The following is a 15,287-nucleotide window of genomic DNA, read 5'->3' on the forward strand; positions in this document are numbered from 1 at the left end:
GATAAGATAATAATAAACCAAAATAAAATAAACCACGGTAAAAAAATATTAAAATCAAATATTAAAATAAAATATTAAAATAAAATAAAATAAAATAAGATAAAGTAAATAAGATAAATAAGCCGAGCTGAGCTGAGCTCAGCTAGACCGAGAGGGGCTCGCCCAAGGTGCCGCGCACCGCAGGGGCACACCCGGAGCGCCGCCGCCCCGCCCCGTGACCCGCCCGCGCCCGGCCGCGCCCTCCCCGCGGTGCCCGGTGGGGGCTGGGGGTGTCCGCGCCGGGTCCCGCCCCGCGGCCCCTCCTCCCGCGCGGGGCAGCCCGGGGGGGGCCGGTCCCGTCCCACCCCCCCCCCCCGAACCGCCGCCCCCCGCCCGCAGCGGGCGGCCCGGCCCGGTCCCGTCGGGGCCGTTTCTCGGCGGCTGCCGGCGCTGCTGGGCGAGGTCAGGCTCGGTCCGCGCGGAGCGGCCGGAATCACTTCCTGCTGCAGGCCCCGGGCAGCCTCCATGGGGCCGGCGCCCCGCAGGTGAGCGCTGCGGCCGGGCCCGGCGGGCGGGGAGCGGGGGGCGGCCCCGGAGGCAGCGCGGTGTGACCCCCCCCGGCGGCAGCACCCGGGCACCCCCCGGCACCCTCATCGGGGACACGCACCGCGCTCATCCCCCGCTGTCCTTCATTGTCACGCCGCGGTTACCGGAGGGAGGGTTGGGCTCAGCCCAAGGGGTGCGAGAGCGGGTTTCGAGGGGGCTGGGAGGAGGGAAGGGGGGACCCACGGGTGCCGGGACCCCCCCCGCCCGTGGGGAGCGGGGTTCGGGGGGGGGGGGGCGTGGGTTAGTTCCTGCTGTTTCCAAGTCTTGCACGAATGTGGGAAATCGGGAAATGGGGTGGTTATTATTAGCGATACCTTCCCGAGGAGGCTGCGGTGCCCGATGGATGGCTTATTTTCTGATGGCTCCATGCAGGCGCAAGCTCGGACTTTCTCTCCCAGGGGAGGAAAACGCTGGGAAAGGGGAGCTAGTAAAAAAAAAAAACGAAACCCAAACCCCGGCAGAACGCTTAAATTTGGAGTTCAGGAATGATCCCACGGGTCATTGGGGTGCCCGGTGCTTGCCTGGGACAGCGGCGGTGCCCCCATCCCGGCACAGAAACCACCCCAGGGCGTTAATCTGTGTGTCGGGGAAGAAGTGGGGTCCGTGGTTGGGTTTTGCTGGGTGGGCGCGTTCCCCCGCTGCCGCAGCCTGCAGCCTGCTGTAGTTAAAGTGCGTTTGCTGTGCTCAAGGACTTCTCCAAACATCTTCCCTGCTGTAGGGAAATGAAGCGCCGGCAGCTCCTCACGTGCTGCGCTCCGCCAGGCTCACCCGTACCCAAGTGCAGGATCACTTCCAGCCAAGTCTCCATTACCCACTGGGTCATTAATTTGAATATTCCCTTCCCCCCCCACCTTCCTTTCAGGAGGCATTTGTGGGCAGCTTGATGTGCTTCGTGCCTGCCAAATGTTTGCCTCGCGCCCGGCGTAATTGCGGGGCTGGCGTGCTGGTTTACCTTCTCTGGCTGAAATATTAAACAGTAGGAGAAGTTGGAATCGGGAAACAGACTGGAATGATTGCAGCCCTCATGGTGGTGGGGCCAGGGCGATGCTGGCAGTGGCTCTGCAAAGCCCTTCAGGTCCCCAGTTCCCGCTGGGGGTGACCTGGCCCCACTCTAAAACCCAAATCACCTTGGTCATAGCCTGCTATTAAATAAGCCCCTTCAACTGAAAGGAATAAAGCTGAGCCTTTCCTTATTAGCTGAACTGATGTTGTTTACCCAGCCTAGGACAGTAAGTCTGACCTCAAGGTGGGGGTAATGGAGGCAATAATAGTTTGATATGAAGTAAGCAGCAAATATAAAATAATGAGGTTTCTTGTCTTCCTCCTCCTGGGAATAAATGTCCTTCCGTAGCCATCACTGCTGTGGGTTTGGGGTTTTTCCTCCTTTAGAGGCCTTAGAATAAGGCTTCCTGGGGGGAAAGTGGTAATGTTGAACCCTAAAGGGTGGGGATGGATTTCTACAACTTAAAATTTGTCAGAGAAAACTTGCAAGGCTCGCCGCAGGATGCAGACAGTTGGGAAGAGGTAATGTTTTAATGCCTTTGGTTCCAGGCTCAGACCCCCTTCCTGTGGGTTCGCCCTTTGGACCAGACCATGCTGGCCAAGAACTGGCCCTGGGGCAGGGGAACAGATGCTGGTTCCTCTCAGTGGGTGCTAGTGACAGGTCAGTGTCCCCATGGAGTGGCTGTGCTGCTGGTCTGGGGTACACAGAGCATCGTCACTGCTCCTAAGCCCACAAAAGAAAAATCCTTCCTTGAGCTTGAAGGAGACTGCCCATAAGGTCTAGGTAGGTCCTTCCTGGACTAGGTTTAGGTTCAAATCCCAAGCTGAGATGTCAGGAGGTGCGAGGCTGCTTTGCAGCATTGTTGGTTGGCCCTTGGGGAAGAAGCGCCAAGAAATCTCCTGGCAGAGCCCGTTTGACTTGGTGAGCTCTGCGTTTGCTTCAGAGAAACCTCCAGGCTGGCGTGGACCTGCCCGACTGGGGACACAGCTCACCTCGGGATGGAGACGCTGGCCCAGGGTGCCCAGAGAAGCTGTGGCTGCCCCATCCCTGGCAGTGTTCAAGGCCAGGTTGGACACAGGGGCTTGGAGCAACCTGCTCTAGTGGAAGGTGTCCCTGCCCATGGCAGAGGGTTGGAACTGGATGAGCTTTAAGGTCCCTTCAACCCAAATCATTCCATGATTCTATGACTCTAAGACTGCCCAGTTTTCCTGCCAGGCCTCATGGAGGGCCGGTGCTGGGCTGTGGAGCTCTGCAGGGATGTGCTGTATCTGAGAGGGCTTGATGGGCAATCCCAGTACTGAAATTGGTTGGTGGCTCTGGGATTCGTGGTGATGCATGGCTTGGATTAGGGATAACCATAGCGGAACCACCTGCAGAGGGGTGATGGGATCTGCTCTTGCTTCGCTCTGTGCAATGCCTGTGTTTAAAAATACCCAGGCCTGACAAAATGGGGTTAGAAGGAGACTTCAGTCATGGGTTTGAATATTCCCAGGTTTTCTGAGCCAGCCAGCTTTTTGAGGTGGGAGATGGGCTGGGATGTGCCAGGCCAAAAGGAACTGCTCCTGGAGAGCTGCAGAGGTGCTGGGGGGGGGGGGGGGGGCTGCACTTTAATTGCCTTTTTTTGATTTTACTAATTTTCCTACGTTTGAGTTCACTTGAATGCAGTGAACGAAACAAAACACAGGCATTCAGCTGGAGGAAATTAAAGTGAATTCAAGTTCCCTGCCTTACCTAATGGCCAGAGAGCATTGTGTCTTGCTGCAATTAGCCTTCAATCGAGCCTGGGCCCAGGTTTGCCCTCCGAAAAGCAGCTTCCCAGCCCTCCTATGCTTTGCCTGGGGAAGTGGAAGCAGATCCAAGAGCCTCCAGCACCCAGCTGGGGTGGGCACACCTAAAGGAGGTGTCGTGTGGGGGTTTTTTCCATCATTTTGTTGAAATCCAGCCTGTAGAGCAATTGAGAAGTAGGTGAAGCATGCTCCAAAGAGGGTGAGGCTGTTCGTTTGCTCTACCTGACTTTATTTGTGAAGTGACAGGGATTTTGACAGGCTTTGTGTCTTTTTTAGCAAATCAAGTGTCATGCCAGGTTTGCCTGTGGATGAGATCATTTGCAAAATATGTTTCCCAGCTTGCTTCAGGCATAATTCATTGTGTCAACTGCAATTGCTCATTTGCTAGGAACTGTGATTCATTAGCGGTTTATTTTTTTCTAAGTTCGACTTGTTTTTAAGCAAATGTTTGGAGGCAGAACAGAAATTGAAGAAAATTATTAAACCTTGCAGTCTTCGTACCCAAAAACGCTGCTGGGAAGGGAAAACTTGCTAAAATGCCATAAGGAGGGAGAGGCAATCCCTGCGCTGTGCAGGATTGTGCTCGGGTTTGTCATGTGGTTACTCCTAAATGGGGACGGAGGTAATAAAAATCGGACTGCTGGGACGGAGCCTGCCACATAGAGCCTGGAGAGATGGAAGGAGCATGTGGAGCTTCCTCCTTGTTTTCCGTGGTGGGGGGGGGGTCAGCCCCCTGAAGGTACCACACTCTTCCTCATCCCTGGATTCAGCTGGGGCAGAGGCTGCCCTATGGATGGACTGAGGGGTGACGGACGGGGGGCTGCTGGTGTTTGCAGCCCTTGCATGACACCAGCTCTTGCCCTGAGCTCCTTGATGGAGGAGGCCTTGGGGCTGGTGGAGATGAGAGCAATTACTTGTTACGGTGACCGAGACCCCCCAAAAGCTGATGGCTCAACGGGATAAGATGAAGATAAATAGCCCTTGGCACATGTTCTGTGCTCTGTGTGTTCCCGGGGCTGTTGCAGACACTGCAGTTTGGCTTCAGTCTTTTTAGAGGTCCTCACGTCAGACTTCTTAAAAAAACCCAAAAATTTGCATGTCAAGTACATTTTTGTGTTACATTTCCTATGAAGACAAATATTTCAGTGCATTTTTTTCCCCTGGGTGGGTGGATGGGGGGGCAGAAATCACTGCTACTGCTTCAGCAGCCACAAACTACCCTCCAATAACAAACCAGTCTGTGTGGGCTGAACAAATTGATATATTTTTCACAAAAAAGATTGATTTTTTTAAATTTTTTTTTTTTTTAAACTTTGAAGTGATTAAGTACATTTGAAGAGAAGTAACTTGACAGGTTTTCTTTTCCCCGTGCAGCAATTCCCTGTAAAGTACTCTTAAAAGGGGTTTGTTGGTTGGGTTTTTTTTCTGAGTGTCTGTGTATTCTCTCTCTGGTTTTCTCCCAATATAAAGTTTGTAAGATTAAAAGCCAAAAAGAGCTGGGAAAGGAGGAGAGCTCGTGGTAACGTGGGGAGTCTGCTGACCCGCGGCTCGCCGGCGCCGTGCCCAGGCGCTGCCGCTTTGCTGCAGAGGCTAGTGCCAGGAGCGAAGGGCAGCAGAGCGTGAGGGGAGGGAGGTGACTCCATCAGAGTGACCATATATAGTCACTGGGATGGGATTAAACACTTCACCTCCCGGTGTCATCCCCGGCAATAAAGCCAATATCAGGATCTATTAATCATCTGCAAAACCAGGAGAAGAATAATCCTCTTTTCTTCGCAGCATCTCATTTGTAGCAATCAGGGCTCTTCTGGATCAATTGATCTGGGGAGAGGAGCCAGATGTCTTTCATCCCTGGGTGTCTGGAGACTGGATTTCGGCAGCACTGTGAAGAATAGTGTGTGTGAAGAATTGCAAGTTAAATATGACCGAGCTTGTGCTTACTCAGGCTCGTGGGCTCAGTGGCAGAGCAGTTGTGTGGAAAGGGTCCTGTGTTCGGGTGCCAGCGCTGGCTCGGCTCCACGCACGCGTTCTGATCGTGATATCCACTGGGGAAGCATATGGCAGCCTCGGTTATATATATATATTGTGTGGGGGTACATGTTTTACATGCCAGTTCTCTCTGTCATAGGACAAACATTTACGCTCTGATTATATGAAGCATTAGGCAAACAAGGGTTAGGTTTGGAAATAGCATAATTCCTTGCAGAGATGTTGTGGAAGGTGCTGTTAAGTGATGACACGGCAAAGGAGTGTTAATGTTCGGTGCTTGGTGCTTTCCAGGGTGCTAAGCTCTGAAGGGATTATGCTAGATAGAGGTGTAACATGCAGGTGTATAAATAAAGGGTTGGCATTTCAAGGCGAGCCATGCAGAAGGCAATGGCCAGGTGCCTGAAAGACACAGGGAGTGAGGCCTTGTACATCTGAAGGTGGTTAAAATGTCTCCATTGCCAAGGGAAGAGGCGGATGGGCCTGGACAGCGTCGGGTGGGAGATCTCCAGCAGGACAGGATGTGCCTGGCTGCACCATGGACCCTCTTGGGGAGAGGCTCTTTGCTTGGGTGCCAAGCTCCTGGCTGAGATCCTGCTGGAATGAAACTCCCATAGACAGGGGTGACCCCTTTCCATGGGTGCCCCTTCACTGGAAACCTGCCTCGATGCTGCACTGGCTGCAGTCACCTTCATAGGACTAAAGCTGAGTAGCATAATGTGCTTTTTGGGTTTGTTCTGTTATGGTTGGAATCACGCGCTCATTGCATGATTTTATGATTTGCTAATGGTTGTATGGAGGGTTTATATCCCTCTGACTAGATCTGCCTGCTCACAAGTTCTGATGGGCTATGAAGTAAAGCGCTGCAGGTTTTGCATGGTTCCTAGAGCTGCAGCCCAGCCTCACGGGCAGGTGAAAGCATCTGTACCTCTCAGCCACTCATTTCTACAAAGAGAAGTTGCTTCAAACTTCATCTGTCTGCTCTGCAATTATCTTCTCCTTTCTGCCTCCCTCCGTTTATGCATGCTAACACCATCAATACATGCCCGTGCTTAATGAAACATTACTGCTTAGGTTTAATTGTCTCCTAATTAAGTAAAATAAAGCTTTGCATGGTGGTTGTAACTGCATCTTCCTGTGAATCCTGCTGTGGCCACGAGCCTGCAGAGCGGGGACAGCGGCATCAGAGCCCTTCAGGAGAGGGTCATGGACAACAGCAGCAGCCTCCTGTGCATCTGCTGCTCCGGAATATCACCCTGATTAAATTAGATTAATTGCCAGGTTTAAAGCATGCTTTTCTTTGGATAAATCTCTGCATGCTTTGGGAGTGCCGCCTGGGTTATTGCTTCAGCACAGCCCCACTGGAGGACACGGATCTGGGGTCATGGTGAATATCTGCGGAAGTTAAAGGCAGGGCGTGCAAGTGTAGTGCTGAATTTTTAACTCTTGTCTGAGTACAATTCCTGGTCTTAATGCATCATTAACACGGTTTTCTGCATTTCATTCCGTTCCCATTACAGCACTCAGTTCCGTCGGGTAATTTTGGTATGTTGATATTTTTGTTGTCAGCAGTTTTTCTTTTTTTTTTTTTTTTGGAAGCATATAAAACCATTAGTGTGAAAGAAGATTAAAAAGATACATTACAATTAAAATGTTAATGAAATCGGCATCATACAACTTTTGAAACCATTTAGGCATTAATCTTTCTTGGTCTTATGTCCATTAACCCAGGCGATTCTTATTCTACACTGACCCCTGCTGAGAGAGTCGTGCTATAATTGGATTTTAAAAACTGGGGGGAAGAAAAGGAGGGAGAAAAGCCTTTTAAAAACGTGGAAGTTGTGGAGGTGGCGTTAGCCTGCTGTGTGGGTGTCCATGGGAATGAAACCAACTGAAACCAGCCTCCTCGCTCCGTCCCTCCCCTGCCCAAATCCCGCCTGCGCCCTCCCCGCCGGGGCAGGTCTTGCCCTTGAACCGCTGCTCCGCAGCCCGGGAATGCCGTGGTGGTGTGTGGGGCAGAGCTCTGGGCACCACCAGGCCGGGCTCCTCCTTGGCAGCTTGCTGTCACCGTGACCTTGGGCAGGACACAAGCACCACGATCCGCTTCGGTTTATCGGAGTGTAATGTGAGCAGGGCCGTAGCGGGGCGCGGGGAAGCCTTTTTAAGGCTCTCGGAGGAAGGGAATGGGAGAACAGTAAATAATCATTCGCCCTCAGCTTTGCCCTGTTCCTCCCCAGTAGTATTTCTACAGATAAATGGTTTGGATTGGGGTTTTTAATTATTTTTAAATAGGGTTTTTTGCAGCTTACACAATATTTGGATGGGGGCCAGCGCCCCCCCTCCCCGCCGCCGGGTGAAAGAGGAGGATTGACTAATTCACAGGCTGGGTAGTGAATCCAACAACGGGACTTCTTGACTCATCAGACAGCTCTCAGGATCCCTGCCATGGCTCCATCGGGGCCATGGGCTGCTCCAGCCTCGCCAAGCCTTCAGCCCATCCATGCTGGAGTGCTTGGTCTCTGGACACCTTCAGAGCTTTACCCTGTGCTGTCCAAGAGCCTCACATCTGTGCGATGCTGGAGAAACTGGGAAGGGCAGGTCCTTTAGAGAAGAACCCCAGCACTGGGATGGGGCATTGACTTGTTAACAGGGTGGGTGTGCTGCTAGCAAGGCAGTGATGCACCTCCTGAGGGGATGAGCTGTAAGCTGAAGGATGAGCACACCCCGATGAGGGAGGAGGGGAGAACCAGCCCTGCTTGCGTTTGTTGCTGCAAGTAGGAAATTTATTATAAAGAAAGGCTAAATAGGAATTCGGAAGCTGCAGAGCTGTCATCTTCCAGCTGCTCCACTCCGAGCTGCTGTGCCATGGCAGGCAGGAGATGGAGGGACTGGAATTTGGTGTGTTGGCCAGGAGGCCCGTTGGAGCTGAAACGTCTGCAGGGCTTGGGGGTAATGATGGCCATGTCTTGGGGCTGGATTCCTGCCTTGCGAAGCACAGAGCGTCCTCCTGGCACCTCATCACAGGGATTTGGAGGCTGGATGACCAGAGTGATGGAGGCGCTTCCTTGGAGCTCTGAAGTCGTGGTTCACACACAGCAGAGACTGGGGTTTAATGGTTTTATTCCCTCTTTATGTGGGTAAAAAAGAAATTTATAGTGTTGTTTTGTGTCAAGTGTTCAGGCATTGTGTGAATTTATAACCTGAGAGAATTTGGGATGAGGATCCAAAATCATCTTATTTGACAGGAATGGGGGGAGACTTCACTGGAGCATGACCCAACCCATCCCAGCTCTCCTGGTTGGATAACTGGGGGTGTCTTGCTGGCACAGGGGTACCCCAGGATGCTGTTTTGTGCCCGTGGGTGAAACCAGCAGTGCTTATGCCAGTGCTTACCTTAGGGGGTGGGAAGGGAAACCACCTCCCCAGAGCAAGTGACCTGCAGAATACTCTGGCATGTTCAACCTCTGTCTGTGCCCTCCCATCCTGCAGTCCCATGGGGATCCTGCATGAGGAGGGCATTCCTGAGTGCAGGAGAGCTGGGAGGCTCCAAGGGTTACCTGCAAGTCTGGTCTGGAAGCCCCAAGAGATGCAGGCAGGTGATGACCACCACCCGGGATGGGATGGGAGCTGTGGCATCAGTGTTGCCCGCTCCTTTTCCTGCATTGGCATTGAGGCTTCCCGTGCTCTTCCATCTCTCAGCATGGTGGCAGACCTGCAGGCAGGGAACAAAGAAATTCCTGTTTGAAATCCTGGCTTATTTTATTGATGTGCACTGGCAGTTGTAGGCCAAGAAAGAGGGAGCAAAGCAACACAACCCCAGACAGTCCCAGTGCGTGTTTCTGGCCCAGCACACAGGTGGGACTTGTAGCAAGGTGTATTTCTGTGTTGCAGCCTGAGCAAGCAGCGCACCAGAATCAATATCTGAGTAGTCCAATAAAATCTATGGGAATTTCATTTCAAGCCATTTCAAGCAATCTAATAACTGGTCTCTCAGATGACTGTTGGGTGATTTGGTTTTTGTTGGGTATTTTTTCATGGTGTTTTTCATTGTATGACTGTAAAAATGCAGATTGAGCCCAATGTACCTGTAATGCTTTGGTGCTGCAGTGTCAGGGTCCTGCCCAAGGGCAGCGAGGGCTGGAGACCCCACGTTGCCAGCTGGGATGACTTGGCTCTGGGTGGTTTTAAGATCCACTAAGGGTGGTGACAATTCTGCTTCCAGATTGCAGTGCAGCACAAAGCAGCTTTTACATTCTTGCACAGCATTATTAAGATTTCTAGTCCCATTTCCTTGAAGGTCCATGAATTGGTTTGGGGAAGAGCCCGTAATGTGCCACCCCGTTCTGCTCCCCAGCAGGCAGCAGCCTGGAGAGGAGCACGGGATCCGGGCGAACCTGAACGCTTTCTAGCTGGTCTGTGGTCTGAGAACCGACCCTGGTGGTTCTTCGTCTGCCTGTTGCTGGATGTGGTTGGACAAACTCTGGAAGTCACCAAAACTTGTATGTTTCTGGAATGACCACAGATCTCCATTACGATCTCTATACCCCCTGCAGCAGCTGAGCAGACACCACAGCCTTGCCGAGCTCACTCTGACGCCCAAGAGGCTGTTTTCTCTGTGCCTTGACTGCACAGATCTGGTATTTGAATTTTAGACTTTGTTTTGTAGGTGGGAATAAACCACCCACCCTCCAGGCTGAATGATGCCCTGTTGTATATGATAGAGACGTGGGCAGCACTAGCCGGACTATATGTACTTTCCTCTGTGGTCCTGCTGATGCTATGGGTAGAGGCTGGGGACACTGGCTTTCTGGGGCATGGCAATACTCTTGGGAGCACAGCCTATGCCGTGAATCCTGCCTCATGCTTTCCTCCAAATCTGAGACTTACATCATTTGTACCATGAGAAATAGATTGGTCTGGAAGTGGTGTCTGGCTTTGCTTCATTGCAGTGTGTGACTCCAGTATTTTATTACCTTGTTCAAGGGCCTCCCCAGGAACCTTTCTGAATTCCTTTTGCAGTTTTATTTTAGTTCAGGGAAGGTTAGCTCAGGTTTAAACCACTTGGTTGTGGTTGTTAAGTCTTAGCGACATATGAAGCATTTAATATCTAAGTGCATTAGCTTCCCACCCACATCCCCTGTTTGAGATGGGTTGAGGGAAATAGTCGGTGCCCGCATCTAATAGGATACTGCTCAGCATGCTTGTATAAATGGCTTCCTCCTGGACCTCTTCTTCTTAGGTTTAGTTCCTGACCTAATTAGGCATGAGCAGTGGTGTGAGCAGAGATCTTGTGACTGCATCAGACAACACCTAATCCCTCGGAGAGATGTCGGGAAGATTGCTGGTGCCGGAGGGGCCGCTTTCTGTGCAGTGGGGATGTGGCCATGGTGGCCCGGTCCTAATTCCCTGTGCCCTGCTCATGGCTCTGCAGCCCCACGGGCAAAAGAAGTAACCCAGATAGACCAGTGTCCCCAGTACCTGGTGGTAACTGGGGTATGCCCCAGTCCTGCCACCTCTGCTCGGCTTGGTGTGAGTACAGATGGGAGAATCCGCCTTAATTGCGGTGGCACGTCTGATTGTGTTACATCTTCATTTCTAGGTCCTTGCTTAACTTGTGCAGTACATCAGAAGCTCTTGTGAAATGTAATGTGCTGGAGCATCGGCGCAGGAAAAAGCTCTGCCTTCTGTGAAGCCAGACTGTTGCAGCGTAATTTGTTTTGTAAGATTTTGAAAGGCAGTGTTGCAATCTGTAACAGTAGAATAGTGGGAAGATGGTCAGGTGGTTCTTGGGACTTCAACAGACAGATTTCATGTCTGTGTGTTTTTGCAACACCTTTCTATAAAGGGAAACATAATTTAAAATATGATTACTTAGTGTTGTAACAGTCTTCTCAAACGTTTTTGCATTATGCAGAGATCATTATCAGAGGCTGATATTAACTTGCAAAGAATATTATGCAAATCATTCTCCTGTTCTTCTAAAAAGAAATTTCCTTCATAATGCAAAGCGTGACAAAAAAAATTGTGCAGAGGCTTTTGGCAAAATTACATTCAGAAGATGTAACAGTTTTTCTGCTTACTCGCACAATCCATTTGTGCCTTTCTACTGGATTTTCTCAACTCAAGCTGATAAAGGCTGAATTTTAAAATGAGGGCTGGGGAGGGGGGGCAGTATTGTACCTCATGGGTTCAGGAATAGACAGGGAGGTTTTTCAGATCATTGTTTCAGATCCGTGCTGATAGTCATTAGAGGTTCTCTTCATTTTCAGCTAGTTGTTGGTCTCTGAAATCGCTTGGTGCTGTGTCTCCTATTTCCAGGGTGCGCAGCATCACCCTCACCATGGATTGCAGCTTGTAGGTACCAACTGAAATACATCTCACTGTGTCACACTCCCCACATGTCCAACAGTTACAGCACTGTTAAGGCTCAGTATCACTGGTACCACTAAGACCATCCCAAATGAGGGGCACTGCCTGAGTGATGGGAGGCTGGACCATGGACACCCAGGGTGGGATGGGTGGTCCTGCCCTGGGGTGGTCCAGCCTCAGCATCTTCTTTGTGTTTCTCTGGGCATCAACACGTTCCTGGAGAAGATCCTGGCCCTGTGAAGTCACTGTGGATTTTGCCACTGACTTCATCCCTTCTCCATGGTTTTTTTTTGGTTACAGACTGGTGGAATCAGTTCATAGCTGCCCATTTCTAATACAGAACCCAGACCCAACTGAAATCGAGAGGATTGTTCTATAGGTATTGGCTGTTCTGCTCTTATTATGGATTGATTGACAAATATAGACCCTAATAAATATTGTAACTGCCTTAAATGAGTAAAACATTTACCGCTGTGGATGGCAGGCAGGGTTGGAAAGGCTCATTCACTGTAGACGCCATTTTTCAGGCACTTCAGATCATTTTGAAAAACTGTAGCATTTGTGCTAATTTTATTTTTTTCTTGGGCATTTCTCAATACAGATGTGATTAAGAAAAGACCGTATTATTCCGAGGTACAGATTGAATTCTAGCATCATAAAATGGCAGAGGGAGTTTTCACTAGCACGGGAGATTTTTTAGCCTTTTGTGTGTGTGTCTGGTTAGATAACTCAATATTTTAAGATCAACCCAAATTAGATCAATAAGCTGGAAGTCGTAGTTAGCATTCATCAAGCAACTTAGGCTGGATGTTCAGGCATTGACAGGCTCCACCTCTAGCTGCAGGGTTTCCCTGTTACAAATGGGTGAATACTAATCCTTGTTTATTCTCTGCTGCAGGGGAATGGATTTGTCAGTGGGTTTCGATCTCGAAGCCCTTGGTGGGAGCAGGGTTGGATGTATCAGTGTGATGGTGCTCAGCTGGGTACCACCATTTATACCTTCTACCAACACAAAATACTCTGTTTTGATGGCATGGGGGGGAACTTTAATAGCCCAGAAGTGGCCCCAGGTGCAGGGCCAGGGTGTGGTTGTGATGTGATAATTACAGAGATTACAAGAGTTGGCTCTGACCTGTGCTTCCCATGGCCTGCCCTTGTCATGGTGGCCTGCTCAGCCTCATAAGGAGCTGCTGGTTGGACATTGAGGTCCTCCCTTCACGTGAGTCACATATTTCCCCTTGGGACACTGTCCAGTGACGAGGCCAAACACTCAAAAAAGCCTGTCCAGGTTCAAGGAAGACCTCAGAGTCTTCTAAAATACAGTGACATTTTCCAGACTTCTCAATTATTCTTTCTGTAACCTCTGTGCAGGGCTGCAGCATGAAGGAATAAAGTTTATTTGGGGTTTATAGTTTTTCTTAGAAGGGCATTTGCAGAGCTAATCATCAGCTGCTTCATTCCCCCTGCCTTTCCCCATTAACTTCATATTAGTCCGTGCATATTAACAGTGGCTTTTTTTCTCTCCTGCTCTTTGCCAGTTCCTACTTGCCTCCCTACAGCCACATTCTTCCCATCACACATGAATAAAAGCAAAGCAGTGGCCAGTGTGATCTTCTGCTGTGTCTGCTGGAGGGAAGCTCTTCCCAACAAACAGAGTGGAAATGGCAACTGGTTATGTAAATTATGGGCAAAGATAAAAATCCCCATTCAAGCCTGGCTTGATTTGTGAGTATGTATCTTGGAAAGAAGTTACAGCAATGCAGAGCACGGGTTATTCCATTGTGAGTTATGGGCTCACCCTTCTGCAGGCGTGATGCTAGCTCACGAGTGTGGAAGCAGATATTACAACCTTGAAGAATCTTGTAGGACATAAAAGTTTTAATTAAAAGTGTGGTTGGTTGAGGTTATTTTGCTTTCCTGTGAATGTCTTCATTTCTTCTGCAAAAGAATTAAATGAAACCCTTGGTTTTGGTTTTTTTTTTTTCATTTCTGCATATTTATTCTTGAAGTTGAAGCATTAGAAAATAATTGAGTAAAACAAAATCCACAAGGCTTCAAATTACCTCTCGCTTAATGTTTTATTTAAAGCGTTTGCTAACTGACATCCTTTATAATGAATCGGGTCACGCGCTCTAAAGAGCGCTGGGTTTCTGTTTCCCATTTAAATTTGAGGCTGCTTCCCTCAAAACTTGGGCTGTGCTGCTGTGAACTGCGGCACGGTTGTGACTTCCCGGCTCGGGAAATCTCTGTCTAATTGTTCTCAATCACACTAGTGCAAATGAATATATCCATGTTTGGAGGATCGAAGCGGTGTTGTCATGGCAATCTCCGTAAGGTCACGAGAAACTCATGGATACTGTTTGCCGCCTCTCCCAGGAGTCCTCTCCTAGTTTGCAAAACTATGGATTTGAGGGGTTTGGTAATAACTTGAGAGCACAGTTCTGTAGTGATTTGGCTAAAAGGATTCTCTGTTTCCTACACGGTAGCTGAAGGTGCCACGGTTCAGGCGAAGGTGATTATGGGCTCATGTCTCACGTGCTGACTAGTCATCGTCCTCTGGGAGCTGGTATGTGGACCAGGAATGTTGGGATCCTTATAAAGGTTGCTCCAGAAGGGATTCATATAAACCAGAGGGACAGCGGAGGGGACCCGTTTGGTGGGCTCAGTTTGCTGCGATGAGCTCTGGCTTGGGTTTGGTTGGGATGGGGTTTGTTTTTTATGCTGTTTAAAAAACCAACAACCAAACAAACCCGACACAGAAAAAACAACCCCCAAAAATCCCCAAAGCAACCCTGTTTTCTGAATTTCAGGAGGCGATGCTATCCAGAGCTGTAGCAATGGGAAGCTCAAAGCTGCCCCTCTCCCCCAGCATGGCTGGGGCTGTCACCCCGAGTCTGTCCCTTCCCTCCATGTCCGCAGCAGGCAGGGAGCAGGGATGGTGCTGAGTGCTGCGGTCACTGCAAAGGAATGTGGGCAATGAAGCACATGCGTTGCTGGGCTGTAACTCCGGGATCGTGCTCTGCCATTCCCGTGCACCGGGTGGGAGGGGATTCCTGTAAAAACTATGTGAACAGTAAACATGGGAGAAGTGGCAAAGCCAGCAAGGGGATGTTTGCTCAGAGCGCTCCTCTCCCGAAAGGGATCATGGCAGTCACAGGATGGTTTTGTTTGGGTACTGCAGGTAAGGAGTTGGTAACAAAGCACAGCTACATGGGTGCGCAGCAGGAGGCTTTCGAGATGCCAGTGTGGGTCCATGTGCTTTTGTGAACTTCTGTTTGTGAAAGGTGTTAAAGATTGAATTAGAATGAAGACTAAATTTAAAATGAAGTGTAAAACTGACCCAAAAAGTTAGTTCATTTTATCATAGAACCACAGACTGGTTTGGGTTGGAAGGGACCCTAAAGCTCATCCAGTTCCAACCCCCCGATGCCATTATCTGTGTTCACCTGGGGTTTTATTTTGTTTAATAACCTCTCTGCACCTTTTGCATGTCTGGGTTGCGGCAGCAACACCAATGAATTTACTAATACCTTGTGGAGTAACGACAAATGAATTCA

At 49.9% G+C, this 15,287-nt stretch overlaps 1 protein-coding gene across 1 annotated transcript in view; it reads left to right on the forward strand.

Moving 5' to 3' along the window:
• The first annotated feature begins 231 nt into the window (after positions 1–231).
• The window catches only part of NACC2 (NACC family member 2), a 57,049-nt gene continuing 41,993 nt past the window's right edge, over positions 232–15,287 (forward strand). The window contains exon 1 of the mRNA XM_030507017.1: positions 232–524. The gene's annotated coding sequence lies outside the window, so the exon portion shown is untranslated. The remainder of the gene's footprint in view (positions 525–15,287) is intronic.

The sequence above is a fragment of the Strigops habroptila genome, chromosome 15, assembly GCF_004027225.2.
Source record: "Strigops habroptila isolate Jane chromosome 15, bStrHab1.2.pri, whole genome shotgun sequence".
NCBI lineage: Eukaryota > Metazoa > Chordata > Aves > Psittaciformes > Psittacidae > Strigops > Strigops habroptila.